Source organism: Oryctolagus cuniculus, chromosome 3 (genome assembly GCF_964237555.1).
Source record: "Oryctolagus cuniculus chromosome 3, mOryCun1.1, whole genome shotgun sequence".
In the NCBI taxonomy this organism is placed as follows: Eukaryota; Metazoa; Chordata; class Mammalia; order Lagomorpha; family Leporidae; genus Oryctolagus; species Oryctolagus cuniculus.
In genome coordinates this window covers 104,267,830-104,281,127 of record NC_091434.1, presented here as the reverse complement: position 1 = coordinate 104,281,127, position 13,298 = coordinate 104,267,830, and the positions used below count along the sequence as shown (strand labels likewise).

Below are 13,298 nucleotides of genomic sequence, written 5' to 3'. Positions count from 1 at the left end.
GATGTTTTCACTTGTGAAGAAAGAGATTCTCTTTGGGTGATGATCACATCTGAAATTCTGGCAGTGTCACAGGTGAGGCTGTAGGTTTCTCTCTGAATGAGGTGTGAGTTCAGGCTCTCTTTAATACACTGACTGACCCTTCTTGTCTGTGTGCCTCACAGCTTCCTTATGCTGGACGTTGCTCTGGTCCTGACTTGCACCTTGCCAGCAGGAGTCCATGTTGCAGCCTTTTTGACTTTTATTTTTGAGCCTCAGGTCTTTCAATTGCTCCTCCCACTATAGTCTCATTCTAATCTGTGGCCTTGACCTCTTATTATGAAGTCCGGAAAACTAGTTCTTGTAATTCTTAGTGAAATGGCTTGTCATGGTTCCACTGCACATTCTCTTTATTCTACTTTTAGATGACTGATCACTTTTACTAATTATGCACAGTATGGCATATTTGACTTAAAACTCAAATGTCTAGATTAGAAGAAATAGTTCTGAGACAAATGAGAAATATGATACTGTATAAAATAAACTAAGCAATTAACTACATTTCTCCATTTTCATGCAGTGTCTGTGACTTCTTGCCCTTCAGTTATCTCTTGCCCTCCTTAACATTCACAAATCCCTCAAATCCCTTAAATATGTCTTGAAGAAAGTGAACCTACTCTAGTAACCTGTGTTGTATGTTCTTTCTGATATATCCATATTTACATGGTCTATAATGAATTGACTTGAAAGAAAAATTCCCTTGAAGAAACCTTTCCTCACATTCAGTAAGATTCTTTAGTATAAATGATCCAATGCTAAGTATATTTAAAGAAAAATAATAGGAGAAGGAAGTTAGCCTAGCAGTTAAGACATCTGCTCCCCCAAAATATTGGAGTAATGGTTTGATTTCTGGTTCTGGCCCCTGATTCCAGCTTCTTGCCAAAACAGGTACTGGAAGGTAGCAGATGATGGCTCAAGTAGTTAAGTTCCTATATTGAATTAAAAGCTCCCAGATTTGACTATGGGCTAGTCCTGGCCTTTGCAAACATTTGGTGAGTAACCCAGAGGATGGGAGCTTCCCCCCTCCACCTTACTTCTCTCTTTTTTTCCTCAAATAAATAAATAACTTTAAAAAAAAAAAGATTAACAGAAGACCACTGTGTTAACTGGAGAGAACTCAGAAAAATGAGATGGGAACTTACAGATATTTAGAAAGAACAATTGACTTTAATCAAGGATCAACCATCTGGATATCTTATTTCTGTATAAATACAGAGGGAAACCATTAATCAAATCTTCAGGTGACTCAAAGTTGGGAGACGATGTTAATTTTCCAGATGACAGACCAAGAATCAAAAAGATTTTGAAAGGCACAAAGGGAAGAGCTGAAAAGAACAGAAAGAAATGGGAAGTCCTGCACTTAAACTTTGAAAAATATTTAAGTGAAAACATATCTGGATATTCAATTTTCCTCTAGCTACAGTTAAAAAGAGAAATAACATATGACATATAAGAAAGCTCTCATAATGTTTGGCTACAATTGAAGTACAGATCCTATACAAAGCTATCAAAGGAAGTTACTGTACCTTGTGGCTCTGACCACATTTTGATATTCATACTTGATTCCAAAAGGGGCATTAAACAATGAGTTTATCCAGAACATAGTGACCAGCATCTGGAAGTGCTATAAAAATATAGCCAGGAATAGTGAGATAATCTGCTGGTGACATCAGGAAAAGAGAAGACTTACAGGAAATTAAGAGTGCTCTTTGGCTATTAGAAGAGATGTCAGGTAAAAGAAGAATGAGACATCCCATGTAGTTGTAAAGGACAGGTCCAGAATGTATGGAAGTTACTGAGAAGCGAAATTTGGGTTCAATAAAAGTTTGATTACCTATCATCTTCCTTTTCCATTGGTTCACCCTCCAATGGCCGCCACTGCCAGCGCGCTGCAGACGGTGCATTGCGCTGATCCGAAGGCAGGAGCCAGGTGCTTTTCCTGGACTCCCATGGGGTGCAGGGCCCACTGCACTACCGGGCCACAGCAGAGAGCAGGACAGGAAGAGGAGCAACCGGGTCAGAATCCGGCACCCCGACCGGGACTAGAACCCAGTGTGCTGACGCCGCAGGCAGAGGATTAGCCTATTGAGCCGCGGCGCCGGCCCTATTATGTTCTAAACATTGGGAATGAGGTGTGCAGGATCAGAGAAGGCTGCAGAGAATTTAGTGCTGGGTAAACTGAGCTTGCCATAGGTCACAAACATCTTGAGAAAGATGTATAATGAGGAGATGGGAATAAGAAAAATGGTCAAGGGCAGAAATGTAGTCCGGGGTGTTATCAGTTTATAAGTGGTAGAGTCCTAATTTAGGATGTGGTAGCAAAGAACACCAGGTGAGAAAAAGGACAAGAATAAAATTGTGATAAAGTCAGTAGTTTGGGGTCAGGCAGAAAAAAGGTTATGTCAGGCAATAAGCACAAGCATCGTACTATTCTGGCAAATCCATGACAATGGTTGCCTGGACTTCGAAATGCTGGCTTTTATGAGATTATCAATCTCCTATGATTCTGAGAATATGAAAGAACTGAAGGTTGAGAATGATTCGTGTAGGAGGTTTTATAGTTGGTATCCTATTATGGTGTCCCTGCTTCTCACTTCTTGTGTTTCCATTCTCTACACATTCTAATATGTATTTCAAAGTCAATCTGTCTCTTTAATGCTGCAGTCTCTCTGGGACAATCCTTCCCAAGTCAAAAGCAGTGTGTTCAGATTACTCAGAACTGAAGGCTCCCTCCCGCCTTTTCAATTGCTGGTATTCTCATCAGTAGTAACCATAAAATATACGATTTTCAGTCTAAACTGTGGAGAGCTTCTTTATCTCATTATGTAGTGTGTCATTCTTTGAAAGACATTGCTAGTCTGACTGGTGGTTAATAACCCAGTGCTCAACACAAAGGAGCTGTTCGATTGCCTTATTAAGCAGAACGTCTTCAATTCCATATGCATATACAGTTCAGTATTGCAGAAAGACATTAGGATTAGGATCTGGGTTCTCAATCTGACCTTATTACATTCTGATTTTCTCCACCTATAAAATGAGTTATATGTAGCCTGTGGGACTATTCTGGTAATTAATAAAATAACGAAGAAGAAACACTTGGGATAATGCATGATACTTAGTGGATTCACCCAAATGATAATTAATATTTCTAACTTTATTTTGGAAAACATATTTTCATCTCCTCTCATTGTGTGGAAAAATCTTTATCTAGCCCTTAGAGAAATACCTATTACATCAGTCCACAAGGATAAAAGACTTTAAAGAAAAAAGGTACTGTGGTTATTCAAAGGATTTTCATGGCACTGATAAATGGGTCTTTTGTCGAATATAGATTTCCTTGATCACTTCAATGCTCATTATAGAAGCACCTCTGTTCTATTCTCTCTCTTGCAGTTTTGTTCCTACAACAAAGGAAATCAAAGCACCCAAGTTCAATGCAATGCAGCGCAACTCTGATCTAACTACACTGAAACAAAGAGTCAGAACTGAGGGGACTGTCTGAATTCACCCCCCCCCCCTTGTTCTAAGATTAGTGCCGCATGCAGAAACTATGTTATCGCCCATGCCACATATGCCACAGCATCAGGGGCATAGATTAGGGTGAATTGACAATGTTGTCTCTCATCAGCTTTTTTGCAGATGGACAGACCTTTAACACCGTCTTCAGAGACATCGTCTGTTGGAAACTTTCACAGACTCAACAGACAGTACCCAGAAGTCAGCAAGCCCTGAAGACATGTGAGCTCCATTAATTAATGGACTCCTGGAAACAAAATCTATTGTTTTAAGAGAAGGAACTTCAACAACAGGTTAAAGCCCACAGTGTATGTAGGATGGTGAATATGTTTGCATATTATTGCTTCCATGGGCAATGTTTTACTGCCTGAAGGAGAGAAACTACAAAGCACTGCATGAATAATACAAATAAAATTACAAAAAATCATACCATTCACAAGCACTGAAATAATAATACAGAGCTTTCATTCAACCAGTAAGTAATCCCTGCATTCCACATTAGATTACTGGACTAGGAGACACAAGGGAGAGAAAGAGGGCAACAGTCTTAGAATAAATGAAACTATTAGATGGCTATAAAGAAGCACAGTATTTGACACAAAATTATGTACACATGCACACACAGTATACACAGATCACACACATACTCAGAAAAGAGAGAAATAATTGCCAGCTGGGTTGATGGGAAGGGTTTCATATGGAAAACGGCAATGAAATTCAGTGAAGAACTATACTGGAAATAGAATATTGGATGAGCCAAGGGATGAAGGGCACAAAAAAGGAAAAAGAATGGTTGAGGGAAGAAATGACAGGTAATCTGATAAGCCTGCCACACAGGGTCCCCACAGTAGGATCCCAGGAGGCAAGGCCGGAGGAATATGGTGGTAAATGGGTTACTGAGAGACTCAGATGCCATACTGAGGAGGTGTGACTCTCCTCTGCAGTCAATGGGAAGCCATCTGCTCTCATGTAGGGAAATAACATATGATCAAATGGAGTGGTGCAAGATTAACCTAGCGGTAGTGAGGCTGCATCGGGTCCTTTTTTGGAATTAGACAGGATCCATATGTATCTTTGAAGAGGCAAAAAATATACATAAGCAAATAAAAAATAGTGGCATTGTGCAGAATGTACAAGAACAAGAAGAGGAAAAAGTAACAGAAGCAGGGAGAACAGATAGGAAGTGGGAGGGAAGAAGTAGTTCTTGCTCCTGGAATTATTTGGATGTATGGGCTGTGAGTTGTTTCTGGAATCTTTGTGATAATTTCACCCTAATGCATCTATCTGTGCTTTGGTCCACAATAGCACATATTTGTACCATGGCATTCTCTTATCTATAGAAAAGCAGCAACAAGACTGGCCCCAACTGCAGGGTCCTGGGACCAGCAATGACCTGGCCAGCCGAATATCATGATTGCAATGCAGTGGTGGAGTAGAAAAGGATGAGGTGAGGTTGGATTTCAGTAACTAGATCTCAGTTATCAGCTTAGGATGAGACAGGGATCTAGAACTATTTATGTCTGTCTTTTTGAAAAAAAGTTAATAATGAGGTAAAGTATTATTTTCAACTTTCTGGCTGCAGGTGTTTTGGAATGGTACTTTATTTTTTCTGTTTCCTGTTTTAATCAGTATGCCACACAGGTATCCAACTGGTCTTGAACTTTGCTTGTTTGCTTGCACACCTTTTCAGAAGATTACCAAAATGTGATGAGGGGTTCTAGTCATCCTGAAATGAATTCGCTAATTAAATTAATTTTATCTCGGGTATATTGCTCAGTCCAATTAAGTTTCTAAGCCAATCACACCAGAATAAATCAACCATATTGTTACATAATTCTTTTTAATAAACAGAGTTATAATTATATGAAGGCAATTTTGAGGATACCATATGCTACAAAGCAGGGAACCTAATTTACTTCATTGATTTGGAGAGACAAACTCACTCATGTGTAATAACTTTTATCATCCAAAATTTTAATTCTTATTGCATAATAAAGTTTAAAGTCTCTTGCTTGCCTTCTATATCAAGCAAGAATTAGACTGCAATGGGGCTTGAGGGAGAAAAAGGCATGTTTTAGATCTGAAATTGTGCATGAGGCCATGCTGTAAACTCTTGCTGTAGCAGTGCTGGAAAGAAGCATGGCTCCCACCTGCACTTTTGAAAAGCCAATGTAAGTGGAGGTGTGAGTGGGGGGTGAGTGGGAAAAACAGCCCTTGAAATAGATCCTTATAGCAGAGAACTATGTTGGGACAATCCTCTTGCTTTCCACCTCCCCTCCATATTTCCTGGCAAGTAATAAGTGCTATGTCAACTCCTGGTGGAAATGACCTGTTTTGGAATAGAACAGAACAAAAGTCCACTGGGAGAGGCAATGAAAACACCTTGGTTTGACAACTTGGCCAGATGCTCCATGAATTCTGTTGACTTTTCAGCTCTGCTGTGGATGGGACCACTGAAGCCTGTGGAGGGTATCAGTTCATGGTAGAGTGATGCTCAGAGGCAGTTATTGTTTCTGGCCAAGACAGCACTGGCAGATCCAAAGACATCACTAGCCCAATAGCTGGAGGCCTGCATAGCCACATGTGCACTCACTCAACCACTCAGATGGGTTCAGAAATGGTGCTGGGGGATAGTTAGACCAGTGTCATTCAGAGTTACCTTGCCTTCATGGCTCTTTGAAGTGAGGTTAGAGAATGCTAGAAAAACAGAAAATCACACCTGACTTGTCTTTCCTCACGTTTGTCACTAATGAAATTCTGAAGATGTTTGTCCTAAAAATCTCAATGACTTTAGGAAGAGATATACAAACTGATCTCAGTTGAAGATGGCATCCCTTGTTATTTAATTTGTCTACAAAAGTAATATCACTCATAAACCTTAATATAAAGTAACCTAGAAGTGAATGTTCTAACTTAACCAGAAAAAAAAAACCCTAGATTAATGCAGCAAAAATTGACATGAGTGCAAGGTACTTAGTGGATTGGGTACTACTGCAGTGATCACATCCAATCCTTTTCTGGATGACTGCTATCAATAACTGAGTACCACCTGTATTCTATTTCCTTCTTGCCCTCACATAATTAATTAGATGCAGAAGGAGAGCATCTCCAAAGGGAGGGGGAAGAGGGAGAGAATGCTTTACTGAATTTGATTTGGGCATTGATGGGGAGAATATTACCAAGGTTGCTAATTCATGGATATACCTTCCACAAAATGGAGCATATACTCTCTGTTTAGTGGGCTTGCACAGTCAGCCCCATGCCATCATTAGCCTATCACTCTAGCCAACTGTCAGCATTCCAAATGAAAGAGATCAACACAGAATTTGGCTCAAATCGAACGAATTCATTACTGAGGTATTAATTCCAGGGATAATGAATCCCAGGTTGTGTAACTGACTCAACAGCTCCAGATCTGGGTGTCTAATGGATATCAGGAGCCTCTGAGCTAACACTTGATCTTATCTTTAAGGCACATGGCTGGAGCTGTGAAGATGTGGAATTCACATGACTTCAAATATTGAGGAATGCTGGGATGAAGTGAAGGCTTTTTAATACAGTATACTGGAAAAAACAGGTTGCTTTTGAGTAATGAAGAGATGAACTTGAGTCTTAATGGAAACCTATCAGAATGTGTTTTTGAAAGAAATTTTCTAATACTCATTCTTCTGCTAAATATTCATTTTATAAACTACAACAGGATTGTAGAATTAGGATGAGATTAAAGGTGTCTTCCTATGATTTCCAAACACTTGATGAGTGTCCAGTGGCAGCAGTGGATCCCACAGATATGAATACACAGGTCCATAAGATACAAGCAGGTCAAATGAGTGAATAGCAAGAATCTTTTAGTTGTCTGAAATTATATCCATCCTAGCAAGCAGGCATCTGACTGTGCTGTTGGGAACACAGCAATTCAATTTTATTTGACAAACCCAAGTAGAAAGAAATAGTGGCCTCATTTAAATCCTGACTCAAGATTTCGAGGATCAACAAAAGTGTTTTTGAAACTTGGGTTCCAAAGATACCTAGGTGGCCTAGAGATTGACCTTGAAAACAATGGATTACATCACAATACATATGGAAGTGATTAAAAATAACAGCAAATATTGATTGGTCTCGGATATGGTAACCACAAGAGCAACAATATTTTTACTTCTAAATCCATGTGTATTGGTATAATTTAGTGACATCATTTTTTACATGAAAAACTATTCCCTGTGGTAAACATTATAACTCACACTTCAAATATCCTCCCCACAAAACTGGCTAACAGAAAGCAATCACAAAATGTATCTCAAGTTAGGATAGTCTCAAAGTAGTCCTTGTGATTGCTCATGACAAAATGTTATCCACATTGATTAGCCTGAATTAATTAGATCCTGCAAGTTAGTCTGCATTGATTAGATGAAGTTACTAACACAAGGAGAAATAGACCTACATATGCCATGAAGTATATCTTTGATGCTACAATCACATAGAAAAGACCCACTTCTAGTTAAAAAAGAATGTCCATCAACTGGTAAATGGATAAACAAAATATGGTATATCCATACTCTGGAATGTCATTCAGTTATAAAAAAGAATGAAGGGGCCGGCACCATGGCTCAATAGGCTAATCCTCCGCCTGCGGCACTGGCACACTGGGTTCTAGTCCCGGTCAGGGCGCCGGATTCTGTCCCGGTTGCCCCTCTTCCAGGCCAGCTCTCTGCTGTGGCCAGGGAGTGCAGTGGAGGATGGCCCAAGTCCTTGGGCCCTGCACCCCATGGGAGACCAGGAGAAGCACCTGGCTCCTGGCTTCGGATCAGTGCGATGCGCCGGCTGCAGCACGCCGGCCACGGCGGCCACTGGAGGGTGAATCAATGGCAAAAGGAAGACCTTTCTCTCTGTCTCTCTCTCACTGTCCACTCTGCCTATCAAAAAAAAAAAAAAATGAAGGGTTGAGAACATTATGCTAAGTGAAAGAAGACATCATAAACAAGCACATTCCATAGGGTGCTGTTTATATGAAATACCCAGAACAGGAAAATCAACAGAAAAGTAAGTTAGAGTTGATAAAGTTAGGGAGAAGTTGGGGATGAGATGGAGAGTGACTGCCAATGGGTATGGGATTTCTTTTAGGAGGTGACGAAATGTTTTAAATTAGAAGCAGTGATAACTGTACAACTCTGAATATACTAAAGCCCAAAAATCATACACTTTGAAAGAATGAATTTTATGGTCTATGAATTATATTTCAATGAAACTATTATAAAAATGAAGCTATCCTGTTATTTTTTATCATGGCTTTAAATATTCTTCTCTCTTTATGGATATTATTAGCATAGGAGTGACTCTGTCACAATAAAAACTGTGTATTTCCAGTAGGCATAATGTTATGGATTTGTTATAGTTATTACAACATAAACATTTTTTTCTCCATACATAAATATTTTTCCTCTAACTAGTACAATAGTCTGTGAATTGATGATTGATTGCATGATGGGTCTCTTTTTGGCCAGAAGAAATAGAAGTGAAAATGAAAAGGACAAGGCCTTTTCAGAGGGAAAGAGTGAAGGAGAAGAGTGACTCATTGATCTCTTTGGTTCTGCTCCTACTATTCCACATCATACCTTACAGGCTTGTATAGAATGCCTATTCCACCAATACCCACAACCACTCAACAATCCTTTCGCTGATTAGTTCAAAAGTTCTAGCATTGCATAGGTGTCCATGTGATACCTGTCTTCCTGCAGTGACTGTGCTTTTAATGTGCTGCTCCTTAGATTTTCTTCCCAGTTCTCCCTCCTCCAAGTGCCCTAGCCTTCCTTCTCTTTCTTAAGCCTCCCCTGCTGTGCAGACTTGCTGGAACATGCTTCCCATGTATTCCCTTGGGCTCTGGTTCTTACAATTTGGCTTCCTCCATTGTGGAAGGGATACTACAGTTTCTGGCTCCAGCTCCACCAAATGAGGACCAGTAAGTCAGGCTCACTTCTTCCCTGGCTGGGCATCACATCTCAGAGGGCAGGTGGCTGCTTCCAGAGACTCTGCCAGGATCCATACTCCTGTGCCATGTGAAATGACATGGTCAGACATACCTGGAGAGTCCAGGACTCTGAGCCAGGCAGGCTTCAGGGCACAAGTGGAGAAATGCATGCCCAGCTGTCAGGTTTCCATGTGAGGTTTGCCAAGCTATGGATACAGCCACAGTGGCTGCACTTAGGAAAATATGAGTCCCTTGCCCACAATACCTCTGTGTCTGCTGCCCTGAAGACCAATGGAGCAATTTCTCAGATTGCCCTTCTTGTTTTGGTGCAGCTGCAGTGGGGCATCCTAGACATCAGTCTACGGGAAAAACGGAATGAATGATGATTCTTGTCTTAAGCAGAGGGCTGGCACAGCAGGTTAAAGCCCTAGCCAGCAGTGCCAGCATCCCATATGGGTGCCAGTTGGAGTCTCAGCTGCTCTGCTTCTGATCCAGCTCTCTGCTATGGCCTGGGAAAATAGTAGAAGACAGCCAAAATCCTTGGTCCCCTGCAACCATGTGGGAGACCAGAAGAAGCTCCTGGCTCCTGGCTTCAGACTGGCCCAGCTCCGGCTGTTGCGGCCTTCTGGGGAGTGAACCAGTGAATGGAAGGTCGATCTCTTTCTCTGCTTCTCTGTAATTTTGCCATTCAAATAAATAATCTTTAAAAAAAAAGAAAGAAGTGAGAAGTAGGATGAAGTGTCATTCCTGGAAACAGGACCAGGAAGCCGTTGAGAGTTACTTTTAAAGTGGCTGTACCAGCAGCAGTGCATAACAGAGTCAAGTTACCTAAATTCTCCTACACACCATAAACATGCTACAGAATCTTTATTCAACTGACTATTAAAGAGGTTATTAAGCAAGTTTTCAAATGTTCCTTGGCCACAGAAGTTTCCACTTTCAGTTACTGTGTATGTCCCTTCCTCCCTCCCTTCCTTTCTCTTTCGGAAACTGGGTTATTTGCACTTTTTCCTTATGCATTTGAATTCTTACACAAGTGGTTAATTATGTCATACTTTCTAGTGAAAAATAGAAAAATATGAAAGTATGCCAAAAAGAAAAGTGAATAGACTGTCGTCTATTTATATACTACAGTAGTAAAAATGAAAGACATTATATGTTTCAAAGTGGAATGATCCTGGAAACATATGGTTGGGTTACACAGTTGCAAATGGATGTTCAAAGTGTGATCTGGCTTATATAAATTTTAAAAACATAAAAAAAAGTCCTAGATATATTTTTAAAGCAGTCTCTCAGAACTGAAGGGGACCAGAATTACTGGTTTTATTGTTATTTTATTTATTTAAGAAGTAGAGGGGAAGAGGGAGAAAGACAGAGGAAAAGAAAGAGAAAGAGATTCAGAATGAGCTCATCTGCTGGTTCATTCCTCAAATACTTGCAGCATCTGGGGCTAGGCCACTCAGTCCTCATCTATAGAGGCAGGAACTGACGTACTTGAGCCACCTCCTGCTGCCCCCCAGAGGGCACATTAGCAGGAAGCTGAAATCAGAAGAGGAGTTGGAAATCAAACCCAGGAACTCTGATATGGCATGCAGGCACTCCAAATCATAGTCTTAAATTACAGGCCAAACGCCCACCCCAGCCTGAGACATTATAATAAATGTGCTTATGTGTATTTCAGTATGTAACTTTTCAGGTAAAACTACTCTATCATTTCATAATATGTATTACCTGCAGGGTGGGAAAGCAAGAATTGGATTACAGGACAGACGTGGCTGGTAGGACAGCAAGAGGGTACTTAAATTGTACTATGTGATGCCTCAACAATTAAATTTGATGTATCCCATAATTATAAAATGACTAAAAGGCTGTTACTGCACTTGATAACATAGAGACATTCTACTCTTATGGGACAACACAGCTGGTGGTCTAGTCCAGCAACAGATGGTCAAAATCGCCATCTATGGATTCCAATATCCTGGTGGCAGTGTTAACAGTCATGGGAACAGGAGGCAAGAGAGTTGGCGGCTCAAGAGGGAATTTGTGTTTCTTGTGTGGTTATCTAAATGAATTGAGTCAGCACATTGTGTACTTTCTAGGAACTTGTAAACAGTCACAGCACGTTGCGCCTAGAGCAGCAGCACAGACTACCAAATTTCACATTTTTATTAATTTTGACATAATACTAGAGATACCACTAGGTATCTATGGAGATCTCTTCCTGGACTCCATTAATCTGATATTTGCCTGTGTTTGTTCCCCTTCTGTAACCACAAGAAAGGAGAAGCTAACTGGCACAAGAAACACTTTTATATGTACTACTGCAGCACAGTTCACTCTGCTGGCATGTACCTGGAGATATAATTTCCACAATTGAGAATCCTGCTTGGAGAGAGACTGGAAGGATTTTCAATGCCAGTCTGATGTCAGCCATAAGAACTAAAAATACCTATATCTGATTTTAGGGTCAATCTATGATGGCTCTAAAGGCAACAGGAAGCTTTGGTGGCACTACCCTGCCCTTTATGCCCAGCAACCCACCTGACCAAAGCTGCTCAGGTAGATGAAGATATTACTAACCTCCATGAAGCAATAGTTGTAAATGAAAATGTGAACTAAGCATATGAAAAGACAACAAACGACCACTGATCTGTGTTGTTCGCATCCTACTCACTCTTGGCCTCTCTTACTTGATCTCATCATCACTGAAAAAACTTACCCCCAATTATTTCATATTAGAATTCTGTTGTAGCCGGCGCCGTGGCTCAATAGGCTAATCCTCCACCTTGCGGCGCCGGCACACCGGGTTCTAGTCCCGGTTGGGGCGCCGGATTCTGTCCCGGTTGCCCCTCTTCCAGGCCAGCTCTCTGCTATGGCCAGGGAGTGCAGTGGAGGATGGCCCAGGTGCTTGGGCCCTGCACCCCATGGGAGACCAGGAAAAGCACCTGGCTCCTGGCTCCTGCCATCGGATCAGCGCGGTGCGCCGGCTGCAGCGGCGGCCATTGGAGGGTGAACCAACGGCAAAGGAAGACCTTTCTCTCTCTGTCTCTCTCTCTCACTGTCCACTCTGCCTGTCAAAAATAAAAAAAAAAAATAAAAAATAAAAATAAAAAAAAATAGAATTCTGTTGTGAGAGCAGTATTTGCTCCTGAAGAAGGTATCAGGGCCACCCTATCATTTCTTCTCCAGTTTGATTCCCTACAAGAAAGTGTAATCTGAGAGCAGGATGAAGCAAAAAACAAATGGCTTTATGATTAACCTGATACCAGGCCCTGATCCTAAGTGGGCATCCGTTTTTTCTCCCTAAACCTTTCGCGAAGCTTCTTCCTAAATGTGTAGATGCCAACCTAACTCAGGGCCCACTGAATACAATATATTCCTATCCCATTTAAAGCTAACTACTCTGCTGTGAAGATAAATCTTGTTATTTGCGCATTCTCTTGTTGATGGACATTTCAGTTGTTCTTCATCATTCACGATCATAAACAGGGATTGAAGACCATTCCTGCACACTTAGCATACATCCTCAGGTTCAACAAGGTTATGACAACTCAGAACCTATTAATTTTGAAGGAACTCTGATAGGGAGAGAAAACTGATGCTGTTGCCTAATGAACCTCACTGGAATGTCAGGTGTTTCTGAATTGGTTGTTGTTGAATAGAGTCAACCAGAGAGGCACATGCTTTACTTTTGCACCTGTGCTTTAAATATCAATTGTCGGGACCACTGGAAAGGTCTACTGATGGTCCAACTGAGATGCTGAAGGCAACCTCAAAGGCT

At 41.0% G+C, this 13,298-nt stretch overlaps 1 protein-coding gene across 1 annotated transcript in view; it reads right to left on the bottom strand.

Moving 5' to 3' along the window:
- Positions 1-13,298, bottom strand: part of NXPH2 (neurexophilin 2) — a 126,751-nt gene that overhangs the window by 71,303 nt on the left and 42,150 nt on the right. The window lies entirely within an intron of this gene.